The 15,419-nt window shown below is 44.1% G+C and overlaps 1 protein-coding gene across 1 annotated transcript in view; it reads left to right on the top strand.

Annotated features, from left to right (window-relative positions):
- The window catches only part of LOC117539891 (B-cell receptor CD22-like), an 82,806-nt gene extending 67,716 nt beyond the window's left edge, over positions 1-15,090 (top strand). The window contains exon 12 of the mRNA XM_034206245.1: positions 14,902-15,090. The gene's annotated coding sequence lies outside the window, so the exon portion shown is untranslated. The remainder of the gene's footprint in view (positions 1-14,901) is intronic.
- The last annotated feature ends 329 nt before the right edge of the window (positions 15,091-15,419 follow it).

Here is a 15,419-nt window from a genome sequence, read left to right as displayed (position 1 = left end):
TTAAAGAGTCCTCTCCTGCTGATGTTCAGGTGTATATCAGTATGTAGTGTCTCTACTTTAAAGAGTCCTCTCCTGCTGATGTTCAGGGTGTAGATCAGTATGTAGTGTCTCTACTTTAAAGAGTCCTCTCCTGCTGATGTTCAGGTGTATATCAGTATGTAGTGTCTCTACTTTAAAGAGTCCTCTCCTGCTGATGTTCAGGTGTATATCAGTATGTAGTGTTCTACTTTAAAGAGTCCTCTCCTGCTGATGTTCAGGTGTATATCAGTATGTAGTGTCTCTACTTTAAAGAGTCTTCTCCTGCTGATGTTCAGGTGTATATCAGTATGTAGTGTCTCTACTTTAAAGAGTCCTCTCCTGCTGATGTTCAGGTGTATATCAGTGTGTAGTGTCTCTACTTTAAAGAGTCCTCTCCTGCTGATGTTCAGGTGTATATCAGTATGTAGTGTCTCTACTTTAAAGAGTCCTCTCCTGCTGATGTTCAGGTGTTTATCAGTATGTGTCTCTACTTTAAAGAGTCCTCTCCTGCTGATGTTCAGGTGTATATCAGTATGTAGTGTCTCTACTTTAAAGAGTCCTCTCCTGCTGATGTTCAGGTGTATATCAGTATGTAGTGTCTCTACTTTAAAGAGTCCATCTCCTGCTGATGTTCAGGTGTATATCAGTAGGTAGTGTCTCTACTTTAAAGAGTCCTCTCCTGCTGATGTTCAGGTGTATATCAGTATGTAGTGTCTCTACTTTAAAGAGTCCTCTCCTGCTGATGTTCAGGTGTATATCAGTATGTAGTGTCTCTACTTTAAAGAGTCCTCTCCTGCTGATGTTCAGGTGTATATCAGTATGTAGTGTCTCTACTTTAAAGAGTCCTCTCCTGCTGATGTTTCAGGTGTATATCAGTATGTAGTGTCTCTACTTTAAAGAGTCCTCTCCTGCTGATGTTCAGGTGTATATCAGTATGTAGTGTCTCTACTTTAAAGAGTCCTCTCCTGCTGATGTTCAGGTGTATATCAGTATGTAGTGTCTCTACTTTAAAGAGTCCTCTCCTGCTGATGTTCAGGTGTATATCAGTATGTAGTGTCTCTACTTTAAAGAGTCCTCTCCTGCTGATGTTCAGGTGTATATCAGTATGTAGTGTCTCTACTTTAAAGAGTCCTCTCCTGCTGATGTTCAGGTGTATATCAGTATGTAGTGTCTCTACTTTAAAGAGTCCTCTCCTGCTGATGTTCAGGTGTTTATCAGTATGTAGTGTCTCTACTTTAAAGAGTCCTCTCCTGCTGATGTTCAGGTGTATATCAGTATGTAGTGTCTCTACTTTAAAGAGTCCTCTCCTGCTGATGTTCAGGTGTATATCAGTATGTAGTGTCTCTACTTTAAAGAGTCCTCTCCTGCTGATGTTCAGGTGTATATCAGTATGTAGTGTCTCTACTTTAAAGAGTCCTCTCCTGCTGATGTTCAGGTGTATATCAGTATGTAGTGTCTCTACTTTAAAGAGTCCTCTCCTGCTGATGTTCAGGTGTATATCAGTATGTAGTGTCTCTACTTTAAAGAGTCCTCTCCTGCTGATGTTCAGGTGTATATCAGTATGTAGTGTCTCTACTTTAAAGAGTCCTCTCCTGCTGATGTTCAGGTGTATATCAGTATGTAGGGTGTCTCTACTTTAAAGAGTCCTCTCCTGCTGATGTTCAGGTGTATATCAGTATGTAGTGGCTCTACTTTAAAGAGTCCTCTCCTGCTGATGGTCAGGTGTATATCAGTATGTAGTGTCTCTACTTTAAAGAGTCCTCTCCTGCTGATGTTCAGGTGTATATCAGTATGTAGTGTCTCTACTTTAAAGAGTCCTCTCCTGCTGATGTTCAGGTGTATATCAGTATTTAGTGTCTCTACTTTAAAGAGTCCTCTCCTGCTGATGTTCAGGTGTATATCAGTATGTAGTGTCTCTACTTTAAAGAGTCCTCTCCTGCTGATGTTCAGGTGTATATCAGTATGTAGTGTCTCTACTTTAAAGAGTCCTCTCCTGCTGATGTTCAGGTGTATATCAGTATGTAGTGTCTCTACTTTAAAGAGTCCTCTCCTGCTGATGTTCAGGTGTATATCAGTATTTAGTGTCTCTACTTTAAAGAGTCCTCTCCTGCTGATGTTCAGGTGTATATCAGTATGTAGTGTCTCTACTTTAAAGAGTCCTCTCCTGCTGATGTTCAGGTGTATATCAGTATGTAGTGTCTCTACTTTAAAGAGTCCTCTCCTGCTGATGTTCAGGTGTATATCAGTATTTAGTGTCTCTACTTTAAAGAGTCCTCTCCTGCTGATGTTCAGGTGTATATCAGTATGTAGTGTCTCTACTTTAAAGAGTCCTCTCCTGCTGATGTTCAGGTGTATATCAGTATGTAGTGTCTCTACTTTAAAGAGTCCTCTCCTGCTGATGTTCAGGTGTATATCAGTATGTAGTGTCTCTACTTTAAAGAGTCCTCTCCTGCTGATGTTCAGGTGTATATCAGTATGTAGTGTCTCTACTTTAAAGAGTCCTCTCTTGATGATGTTCAGGTGTATATCAGTATGTAGTGTCTCTACTTTAAAGAGTCCTCTCCTGCTGATGTTCAGGTGTGGTTTTCAGAGAGGAAACAAAGAGAAAACCAGGAAAAAAATCCATCCTGACCCAGATGCTTTGCACTGAGCGTCCTCAGGTAGGTGGTGGTGTGTGTGTGTGTGTGTGTGTGTGTGTGTGTGTGTGTGTGTGTGTGTGTGTGTGTGTGTGTGTGTGTGTGTGTGTGTGTGTGTGTGTGTGTGTGTGTGTGTGTGTGTGTATAACCCGGCTCTATTATAGAACGAAAAAAGCAAAGATCAAGAACTTCAAAGTAAAAGTCTTTAATTATTCAATTTAAAAAAGGAAAAAGTCCCATCATAATAACGAGATGATCACAGAGCTCCAGTGCTCTGTGATTGGACGAGAGATGATCCAATCACAGAGCTCTGTCACTTACAGTATTTCATAAAATAGATCACTAGCATATTTGTATACAAAGGAGAAAATATCATACATAAGAACAAACATATACAATAAATATATTACACTTCCAATAAATTAAATAATTATTTTTATTTTTGCGATACTTTTCAGAATAAGCATAAATACCATTTGAACTCTCATTGCAATCAGTTGATTAGCGGAAAGATTTACAAACATGAATTCACATTGCCTCCCTCCCCCCTCACCTCTCCACCCTGCCCCATATGGTCCTGGACTTTAACCACACACACACACACACACACACACACACACACACACACACACACACGTCACTTTTCTACCCATCTCCGCTGCTACTGCACTGAAACTGTACTTTGAACAATATTTCTATTTTGCACAAAAAATACTTGCATTAATGTCAATTCATGCTCTGTGGATTGTGTTTTTAAAAAATATATATTATTAACCAGCACTTATTAATACTATTACTTAGTTTTATACCCCGTTTATCTAGGCCCTTTTTGTATCTTGTTCTATGTGTCACACTGTGGGACTGCGGGAAACGGTATCTGGAGATGTCTGTATGTAGAACACATGGAGACATGTTGACAATAAAGCTAACTTTGACTTTTGACATAGTGGCACATTATCAAAACCCACAGAGCAGAAAGGAAGGGGTGTTCTTTTTTTCATGATGACAGAATCTGGGAACGCTTAATGATCCCAAATCCTGTCACAATGCGGGGGAACCCTGAGACACAGGGGAACCCGATACAGTGACATGACATTTCATTAAAGTGGACTTCTTGTTTTCTCTAATGACTGTTCTAATAACTGTTCTAATAGGGAGGAGAAAACACAGGGCCACCAGGTGAACACAATCGGGTAATAAGACACACCAGGGAAACTAACGACAGGGAACCACAGACAGATCTAAACAAGACAAAACACAACACAGACAGAAACAGGCAAGACAGGAGGTGAAGACCTTTCAAAATAAAACATGAAACAAAAGACAGAAAAAGGCAAGACAAAATACAATAAAGACATTTGACACCTCCAGCTCCTCCTCCACAGCCCCCTCCTCCCCCACCTGTCCCCCTTTACTGAAGTAGACTATGTACTCTGGGATGTTCGGGCGGCCGTTGACGAAGGCGTTGAACCTATTCAACAACGATGGTCTGCTCGTCGTTTTTAAGATCAGAACAGAGCTATGTTCAATCTCATCCACCCACTCCTCCTCCACCTGCACAGCCCCCACCTCCTCCTCCTCCACAGCCCCCACCTCCTCCTCCACAGCCCCCACCTCTTCCTCCACAGCCCCCTCCTCCTCCTCCACAGCCCCCATCTCTTCCTCCACAGCCCCCTCCTCTTCCTCCACAGCCCCCTCCTCCTCCTGCACAGCCCCCATCTCTTCCTCCACAGCCCCCTCCTCTTCCTCCACAGCCCCCTCCTCCTCCTCCACAGCCCCCATCTCTTCCTCCACAGCCCCCTCCTCTTCCTCCACAGCCCCCTCCTCTTCCTCCACAGCCCCCACCTCCTCCTCCACAGCCCCCATCTCTTCCTCCACAGCCCCCATCTCTTCCTCCACAGCCCCCACCTCCTCCTCCACAGCCCCCATCTCTTCCTCCACAGCCCCCATCTCTTCCTCCACAGCCCCCACCTCTTCCTCCACAGCCCCCACCTCCTCCTCCACAGCCCCCATCTCTTCCTCCACAGCCACCTCCTCTTCCTCCACAGCCCCCACCTCTTCCTCCACAGCCCCCATCTCCTCCTCCACAGCCCCCATCTCTTCCTCCACAGCCACCTCCTCCTCCTCCACAGCCCCCATCTCTTCCTCCACAGCCACCTCCTCTTCCTCCACAGCCCCCATCTCTTCCTCCACAGCCCCCACCTCTTCCTCCACAGCCCCCTCCTTTTCCTCCAAAGCCCCCTCCTTTTCCTCCAAAGCCCCCTCCTTTTCCTCCACAGCCACCTCTTCCTCCACAGCCCCCACCTCCTCCTCCACAGCCCCCTCCTTTTCCTCCAAAGCCCCCTCCTTTTCCTCCTCAGCCACCTCTTCCTCCACAGCCACCTCCTCTTCCTCCACAGCCCCCACCTCCTCCTCCCCCACAGCCCCCTTTTCCTCCACAGCCACCTCCTCTTCCTCCTCCTCCTCCTCCTCTTCCTCCACATCCCCATCTCTTCCTCCACAGCCACCTCCTCTTCCTCCACAGCCACCTCCTCTTCCTCCACAGCCCCCATCTCTTCCTCCACAGCCACCTCCTCTTCCTCCACAGCCCCCACCTCCTCCTCCACAGCCACCTCCTCTTCCTCCACAGCCACCTCCTCTTCCTCCACAGCCACCTCCTCCTCCACATCCCCCATCTCTTCCTCCACAGCCACCTCCTCTTCCTCCACATCCCCCATCTCTTCCTCCACAGCCCCCTCCTCTTCCTCCTCCTCTTCCTCCACAGCCACCTCCTCTTCCTCCACAGCCCCCACCTCCTCCTCCCCCACCTCTTCCTCCACAGCCCCCTCCTTTTCCTCCACAGCCACCTCCTCTTCCTCCACAGCCCCCATCTCTTCCTCCACAGCCACCTCCTCTTCCTCCACAGCCCCCACCTCCTCCTCCCCCACCTCTTCCTCCACAGCCCCCTCCTTTTCCTCCACAGCCCCCTCCTCCTCCTCCTCCTCCACCTCTTCCTCCACAGCCACCTCCTCCTCTCCATCCTTTACTTCCTCACAAGGTTCTTTAGGTTCTGTGAGTTCCTGGTTCTCCTCTAGCAAAGCATCTATCTCTCCATCCTTTACTTCCTCACAAGGTTCTTTAGGTTCTGTGAGGTACTGGTTATCCTCTAGCAAAGCGTCTATCTCTCTTTTGGTATTTTGGCCCCAATTGAGGAGCTTTAAATATTTCTTGTTCAGCTCCTCATTGGTTAAGACTCTCTTCTGCTCCTTCAGGTCTTCCTCCTCCGTCTGAGAGGCCTGCTCCTGCATCTTCTCCTTCAGGTCTTCCTCCTCCGTCTGAGAGGCCTTGTCCTGCATATTCTCCTCCTTCTTTCTTCTTAAACTCCTCTCCAGTTCCAGCTTCCCGTCCTGAACCTGTTTCTTCAGAAGCTGGATCATAAACTCATGCTTTTTGCAGCCCTTTGGTTTCACTGGAGGCTGATCTTTCTTCAGAGGAACATCTGATGGAATATCTGAAGAACTGACTGTCAGCTGCTCTCTGTTGTCCTCCATCTCTATGAATGAGCTGCTGTTTAGCTAACCAGGGCTAAATGTACTTATTGGACTTTAATGTCTACAGTGAATTGACTAAGTGTTGTTCACCTGTGAAGATGACCTGACTAAACTATACGTGCAAGTATCCTAATGTTCGCTGACCACAAACCCTGTTTCTGCTGCTCAAGCTGTGATGACCTGTCTCTCAGAGATACCTGTAGACTCTGCAGACTCTCACAGACTCTGTAGACTCTGAGACCAAAGCCTTTGAGGTCATCAGTCTGAAGTTTCCATTCTAGATAAGGAGTGATTGACAGCAGCTGACCGTGCTGTTGCCTGGCAATGCTGTTTTGTTCAAATTATATTAAGAAATGTAAACATCAATAAAAATTACTTTATTGATCCCTAAACACAGGAAGTTAAAGTACTGAGCCAGGCCCGGTTCTACGGTGGTGCAAAGGCATGCATTGCACCCTCAGTTTAAAGTAGAGACACTACATACTGATATACACCTGAACATCAGCAGGAGAGGACTCTTTAAAGTAGAGACACTACATACTGATATACACCTGAACATCAGCAGGAGAGGACTCTTTAAAGTAGAGACACTACATACTGATATACACCTGAAACATCAGCAGGAGAGGACTCTTTAAAGTAGAGACACTACATACTGATATACACCTGAACATCAGCAGGAGAGGACTCTTTAAAGTAGAGACACTACATACTGATATACACCTGAACATCAGCAGGAGAGGACTCTTTAAAGTAGAGACACTACATACTGATATACACCTGAACATCAGCAGGAGAGGACTCTTTAAAGTAGAGACACTACATGCTGATATACACCTGAACATCAGCAGGAGAGGACTCTTTAAAGTAGAGACACTACATACTGATATACACCTGAACATCAGCAGGAGAGGACTCTTTAAAGTAGAGACACTACATACTGATATACACCTGAACATCAGCAGGAGAGGACTCTTTAAAGTAGAGACACTACATACTGATATACACCTGAACATCAGCAGGAGAGGACTCTTTAAAGTAGAGACACTACATACTGATATACACCTGAGCATCAGCAGGAGAGGACTCTTTAAAGTAGAGACACTACATACTGATATACACCTGAACATCAGCAGGAGAGGACTCTTTAAAGTAGAGACACTACATACTGATATACACCTGAACATCAGCAGGAGAGGACTCTTTAAAGTAGAGACACTACATACTGATATACACCTGAACATCAGCAGGAGAGGACTCTTTAAAGTAGAGACACTACATACTGATATACACCTGAACATCAGCAGGAGAGGGACTCTTTAAAGCAGAGACACTACATACTGATATACACCTGAACATCAGCAGGAGAGGACTCTTTAAAGTAGAGACACTACATACTGATATACACCTGAACATCAGCAGGAGAGGACTCTTTAAAGTAGAGACACTACATACTGATATACACCTGAACATCAGCAGGAGAGGACTCTTTAAAGTAGAGACACTACATACTGATATACACCTGAACATCAGCAGGAGAGGACTCTTTAAAGTAGAGACACTACATACTGATATACACCTGAACATCAGCAGGAGAGGACTCTTTAAAGTAGAGGCACTACATACTGATATACACCTGAACATCAGCAGGAGAGGACTCTTTAAAGTAGAGACACTACATACTGATATACACCTGAACATCAGCAGGAGAGGACTCTTTAAAGTAGAGACACTACATACTGATATACACCTGAACATCAGCAGGAGAGGACTCTTTAAAGTAGAGACACTACATACTGATATACACCTGAACATCAGCAGGAGAGGACTCTTTAAAGTAGAGATACTACATACTGATATACACCTGAACATCAGCAGGAGAGGACTCTTTAAAGTACAGATACTACATACTGATATACACCTGAACATCAGCAGGAGAGGACTCTTTAAAGTAGAGATACTACATACTGATATACACCTGAACATCAGCAGGAGAGGACTCTTTAAAGTAGAGACACTACATACTGATATTAAACGAGCGACCTCCAGAAGTCTTCTTCACTTATTATCATTTAGTTTTCGTGTAGTGATGAAACTGGAGGCAGTTTACAAAGACTCTACAGAGAGATTACACTCTGCTGTGTGCAGCGATCAGGCGGGCCTGCTTTAATTGGCTCGATTCAATCAATTAGCATTTCATTTGGGGAAATCCCTGTGGAGCAGTTTAATCAATCCCTATTACTCTCATGCACTTTAGATGAGTTCTCCAAGCTCTTTTCATAATATTTTGCATACAAAAGTGTTCATAGATTTGTTAAAGCCTCTGTGATTGTTTTAAAATGACTACTACTTAGATATATGAATCACCTCCTAGATAATTATGTATTTAATAATACATTAATTAATGCCTGCTGTAATTATTAAAGGGCAGGTTTCTGTCTGCATTTACATTTGTACATATTCCCAGATCATTGACATAACCATCGGGGAAACAAGACACGATTAAAACTGCATGAAACAAGGAGGTCAGGGTGTCTGTCTGCAGGATTACAGAACAACTACCTGTCATATATAAATGATACTTGGTGTCAGAGTGTAAGATGAACCAAGGAAGAACAATTTACATGTTGAAGCATATCGGAATAACAGGGAGGATAATACACTTACGGTTTTATTTTGTAGCAGGGGCGTTTCCTGGACCTGGAAACATTTGGGGCTTAGCCCACAGTGGTGGCGCCAGAGATTTTCTTTTGAGGGTGCTGTGGGGTAGCTTGACGTTTCATAGAGGTTGCTCAAATATGTGGGGTTTCCCATTAAGGTACCGGGCGCTACAGTGGAACTTTCTACTGCAACACTCCACACGCCCATACACAGTGTACCTGCGACTGTTACAAGGAAGGCTTGATAATCAGCTGGCGGCATATAGGTGTAAGCAGGGGTCAAGTGCTATTTGTATAGGTGGGGGGTGGACCTCACCTCCTCTAGGGGCGGAAGATTTCTTTTTTAATAAATGCATCAATCTGGTGCACTTAGAGAGCAACATTAAGAGATCTATGGACACATCTCTCAACACCCAGATGAAACAGAACTGGAAACAGATTTACTTTTTCGTTATGGATATTTTACAAATCACTCCCCTTTTAAACTGTATTCTTGTTTTACTGTCATACAGTATTTCATACCTGTTTTAATTTATTCTCTTATTTTTTGTACAACAATAATGATCATATGAAGGTGTGCCTCGGAAATAATCTTTTGAATTCGTGACCAAACCGTTTGAGACCCGCTGAGATAACTTAGACGGACCGTTTTAATGTCAGACAATATTTTCACGGACCGGCCTTTAAGGTGTGGCGATAAATACACAAAATAAAATGATACGACCGGCATCAAAACTCTGGTATTTTCTAAATATAATAATAAACGTGAATCCACTGTGTACTCGTATGCAACTTTATTATCAGCGACCTCGTAACATCGCACCAGAGCCATATAATAGAAGAGTTACGACATCTCTGTTCACTCCAATGGACCAGTTTTTTACAACAATGGCGGATCGTGGAGCCTCTCAATAGTTCCCCGGAAGTTAGCTTGCCGCTAACTTCCGGGGAACTATTGAGAGGATCTGCGGCTAGCAGTCTATGGTTGCAGCATAATAGGCCGTTCGTGATGGACTTTTGAAGGTAAGAAGACGTTTAAAGATTTATATTGCGGATATTATCAGGACATCTGAATCAAATTAACTACACATGTGTATTAAAGGATGTTAGTGGATTATCCCTTCAATCAGTATATTTAACGTTTACAGATAACAGATTAGAATGCCGGATAAAGTTAGCAACACACGTTAACCACAAACAGCCTGTTAATCCGTTCTCCTAATGTTATTTCCTCCAACGTTGTGGAATTAGAGAAAAGGGGCTTCTTAACGTGCTTTTATCCGGGGTGGAGGGAGTTACATATTAGTTAAATATAACATTGGGGCGTGTGATTGTAGTGGGTGGAGGTGGTGAAATGAGGATATCCATTTTAGAGTTCAAGCTAGTATAATATAGTTAACGTTACACAATAATAAGGAAGAGAGCTATTTGTGTGATACATCGCTATTGATATGGATGTAGAGTGGATATTTGAGACTTCTAAACAGTAAACAAAAACGTAACTTATGAGTGAGTGTTTTTAGCAGAGCCATATTATGTCCTTGTGATTCTGTTGATTATTACCTGTCTGTATTATGTTGCAGCTCAGCTGATTTTGGATTGATGGCAAAGGGAGAGGGACTTAAGTGAGAGTGAAAACACATGGTACGTTTCAAATAGGTCAGCAATTTCCCATCCTATAGGTTGCTAGATGTATCTAACCCTTTCTCCTGTCTCCCTCTTTCAGCACAAGAACCCCAGGGGGATTCAATGGAGCCTGAAGACCTGCAACGAGACCCTCACCCTGAGCCTGAGTCTCAACTCCCAGAGCTTTGCAAGCCTCTCCCTGTTCCTTATTTTTATTAAACAGACATTAAGCTTCCCAATGGTGTGGTCTTCGTTTTGTGAAAAATATGATTACCTCACATATGTTGTTGCTGTTGTTGTCTTTTGTGATAGTTAAATTGCTCCTGCTGACTTGAGCCAGACATTCTTTCCTCCTCTCTGTGTCAGTGGGGAAACCTTACATGTGTACTCCTTTCTCTGAGCGCTTGGAGCATCCCCCGGCAGCACAGCAAACCATGGGGGAGACTATATGCCAGGACAACATGGAGGAAAAGGCACAGACAAACTGCATGCATGCTATTCAATGTTTATTGAATTCCATTTATTTACTGTCAGTTGACAATCATTGATATGCACCTGTGGGTCTCCTGTCCTTTCTGGAAGTCATAAAGAAGACATTACTCATTTAGATTACTTATGTCCTCAATTACCAGGGGATTACTGAAACCACCATGAATTAAAGAAATTGTAGAAATGAATCTAATCTGAATTTTGAAACCTTCCTTCCCTCCCTCTAAATATATCAAACATTAGGAAGTGATGCTCCTGACTACCATTCAAGTCTAAGAAGATAATATTTGTTTTAAACTATTCAAAGCAATAAACAACAGCAACAGGCTCTTTAACCAAGGCAGCGTTAGCCTAACATGTATATGTTAACAGGTAAGATAGCTGTTCACACTATGTATATTTTCTGCTATTTTATTTCTATTTGAGATGTTTACATTTTCGATTGTTTAATTCTAGTCTTTTAACTGTTTTATGCATGGGCGCGGGAAGGGGGGTGCTGAGGGCGCTGCAGCACCCCCTAGCGGCAGGCAGGGGGTGCGGAGCTCCCCTGTCTGAATTCAGATATGAATTCAGAATAAGGACCTGGGGCCCGATACACTGTGACAATTAATATTGGCTGAATTGTTTTCCAAGTTGGGTGCAAAAGACTAAGAATCAGGCTTTCGAAAAAGTTATAGTTTTGTTTTGATTTTGTATTTATGAGAAGACTTGAGTCGTAGATGGCTGCGACTCCGCCTCCTCGACCAGTGACTCTAGCAATATGAGTATTCATATGACTGGGTGGAGTGGCTTCATTTCGTGTCACATATTCTTCATGTCGCAACCAGGTTTCAGTGAGGCAACACAAGTCAATCTGATTGTCTGTTATTAAGTCATTAACTAATGCAGCCTTAGATGACAAAGATCTGATGTTTAACAGTCCACAATTAATTGTCTTGTTTTGTTGCATTAATGTACTTTTGGTGTTCACTTTTATGAGGTTTTTGTGTAGAATTCCTCTTCTTTGTATTTGCCTCGTTGGCCACTGGGTAGAGCTGGCGAGCAGGATTGGGAGTGTCTGTGGCGGAAACATAGAGATAATGCGTTCAGGGTCAGTGACCGTTGTTGTGACTAGCGCTGGCGTGGCTGTAGGGGACAGCGGACGATGGCAGGGGGCGCCAATCCCCAGGTTCAGCAGACTGTCCCGATACCCCAGAAGAAGATGGGTTTGATATTAATAGTCAGGCACGAGGATAGGACAGCACTGTGTTGAATATTAGCGGACAACATCTGAGAACCTGCTCTGTTTGGATGTACGCCGTCGTTGTTAAAAAGAGACCGGCGATTCCAGAAAAGGTTAAAATGGTCAATAAACCCGACGTTCTGAGCTGTGCAGGTGGACTGCAGCCAGGTGTGAAGACTAAGCAGTCTGCTGAAGCGAGCGGTGCCGCGGCCTACTGTGGGAATCGGCCCCGAAATAAAAACAGACATTCCACGGTTCTTTAGGAAGTCAAAAAGGTGGTTAAAATCAGATTTGGTCAACTCAGACTGTTGACGAGCTGCATCGTTTGTGCCTACGTGGATTATCACTCTTTTGATTGATAACGAGAGTGTGGGCAGTAAATCTTGGAGCTTTTTCTGAATGTCGGGGATGTCATGACACCGGGGAGGCAGTGTGTTGATGCATTAAAAAAACGCACATTCCTGGCTATGGAATCGCCGATAATCAAGGTTGAGGGGGAGAAGAGCGGCCGTGGGAGTGTAGACGGGGCTCCGCCAGAACCAAACAGGTCACGTTCAGTATCCACAATGTGAGCAGCTCTTACCGGCTGAGGCTGGGTGGTCACAGCCGGGGTCTGCTGCGGCAAGGATGTGGGGTTTGTTCCTTGAAGAATGAGACCTTCAGAGCGTCTCCTGGTCATGGCCTCCTTCAGTAATCTGCGGCGAAAGGAGGACGAAGGCTGAAAAATTAACAATTGGCTCCCAAATCTGCACGTACTGTATGTTCTGGGTATTCAAACCAGAAGTAATGCAGAGAACGGAATATATATATACAACATAATTGTTGTCTTTAGCTCTATACCTGTCAAAAAACACTTCGAAAGTCAGATGCTCACACAGATAACGATTTTCCTTTTCAATTCAACATGATCTATTTTTACTCATTTCTGTTGATTTATTGTATTTCCTCCAGACTCTACAAAGCTCCCCTCTGTGTCAGTGAGTCCCTCTGCTGAGATAGAGGAGGGCAGTTCAGTGACTCTGACCTGTAGCAGTGATGCTAACCCAGCAGCTAACTACACCTGATACAAGGAGGATGAAGACTCTCCAAAAGCTTCAGGACAGATCTTCAACATCACTGACTTCAGAGCTGAACACAGTGGGAGTTATTCCTGTGGAGCCCAGAACAAGTTAGGACGTAGCAACTCCACCTTTCATCTGAGTGTTGGAACAGGTAAGTTCTCTACATTCACCAGACCTGATTCACTTTGTAATATGAAGCAACCCAAGCATATTCAAAATGTCAGTGTTCAGGGAGGAACCTCCATGGTGTCAGAGGTGGATCACACTGACAATGTGATTTATCAATCTATAGTTAGAAGTATCACATGTGTTCATGTTTCTAGGGAGTTCAACAATGATAGTGAATATCATCAGGATGACTCTGGGGGTCTTGATTCTGATTCCTGTGTTTCTCTTGAGTCTGTGGATGAGGTACAGCAATATATTTCATCAGTTTAAACATCCTTCTTACGTGTTTTAGTTTACTGTTATGAAATAAAATCTGTATTTGTTGTTGTCCTTAATCCAGGAAGAAGAAAGCTCTGCGCTCCAGCACTGAAGCACCTGAACCTGAAGAGATAGAGGTGAGAGAGAGCGGACCTATTGACAACATTTCCCTCATAAATGCAATGTGAAGAGAACTTGTGTTTAAAGACAACTTCCTGAGTTGAAACCAATGAATTTAGACAAGAAATAATTGGCATCAACTTTAAAATATGAATTAATTTTTATAAAATCTTAAAGTATACGCGGGTTTCATGAATGAGGGTCTAATGGCGCGTTTCCACTGCAGGCCTCGCTCGGTTTGGTTAGGCCTTATTAGGCCCGGCTCACTTTAATGCTGCGCTTCCATTACAGTTTAGGAACTGGGGCAGTAACTATAGTAACGTAGTGTAGGCGGAGCCGTGACGTCATCTTCAATGAGAGCCCCAGAAAAACAACACAGCCGTTAGCTCTTAGCACTCAGAGCTCACAGCTCTTCATATCTGTTCAGAAACTAGACAAAAGTTAAACAAGTACAAACCACAGACTGCCTGTGTCATGGAGAATACAGTCGCTGCTTTATTTATGTCTGTATAGGCCGTTGTTGTGAGTGTGGACGGTCAAAGCATATATAACGTTGGCTTAGCCAAGCTCCATTTAGAAAACACGCATTTAAAAAAAAGGGTTTTTCGCCTGCCGTCTGTCTGCAGACTTGTCAAAGCATTAATTCATGGTTTTTACTAACCGGTATCAGTATGTTGTTACTTCGGCATCATTTTGAAACGTGTATTACAATTAAATCACGGTCAAATATGTTCATCTTGTTGTAGTTGTAGCCCCCTTGCCAGCGATTCTCTCTCTAGTTTAGCATACTCAGCCCGACTCATCCTGGTTGTTCCTGGCCCTAGAACCACGATTTAGTCGGGCCAGAAAAAAGGTGAAAAAGTAGCCCCGGGCCAAAACTAGGCCAAGTGGAAACGCAACCAAAAACGGGCCCCGCACGGCTCGGCACGCTTAAAGCGAGCTACCCGCTGCAGTGGAAACGCGCCATAATTGTGTCGTCTCTCTCTTCATCAGTTGGCGGTGTGAAGTCCAGTCAGGTTAGAGCCTCCTGCATCAGATCAAACAGGCCCACTCCACATTTAGAGTCACAGTTCCAGCTGTAACTTTACACAAAGTCTCTGTGATCTTCTTCAGACGCTCACCTGATGGAAACAAAGAAGAAGGACTGTGAAGCTGACAATTGAGCGGCCCGACCAAGCAAGGAGACAGAGGCAGAACGTCCAAAAATACAACCCGGTGTGGGCATTTATTCAAATCATAAGCACATGATTCACAGCCTCAATTGCTGTCCCCCTGAACACAGTCAGCAGCCACAAGGATCTCAGCCACACTACCAGCCTCAAAACAGACAGGGCAACAGAGCCTAAATACACACCCACACTAATCAAACCAACAGGACACAGGTGAGGGGGGAGGAGACAACACAGGGCACCAGGTGCACACAATCAACGACAGACATGGGGAAAGGGGAACACTTTTCAACAACAAAAAACTAAACAACCCGTAACGGAGGCCGAGATCTATGAGCCCAGAGATCACCTCCGTGACAAGGACGTTGACATGTCCCTGTGGAGAGCGAGGCTGTGCAGGATGTGTGCAAAGTGGATATATTCAGCTTGATTTGCCAAGCTTTTTATAGTCAGTTTTCAGTA

Source organism: Gymnodraco acuticeps, unplaced genomic scaffold, assembly GCF_902827175.1.
Source record: "Gymnodraco acuticeps unplaced genomic scaffold, fGymAcu1.1, whole genome shotgun sequence".
NCBI lineage: Eukaryota > Metazoa > Chordata > Actinopteri > Perciformes > Bathydraconidae > Gymnodraco > Gymnodraco acuticeps.
The sequence above is the reverse complement of the archived record's forward strand: the minus strand, read 5'-3'. Positions and strand labels throughout refer to the sequence as shown.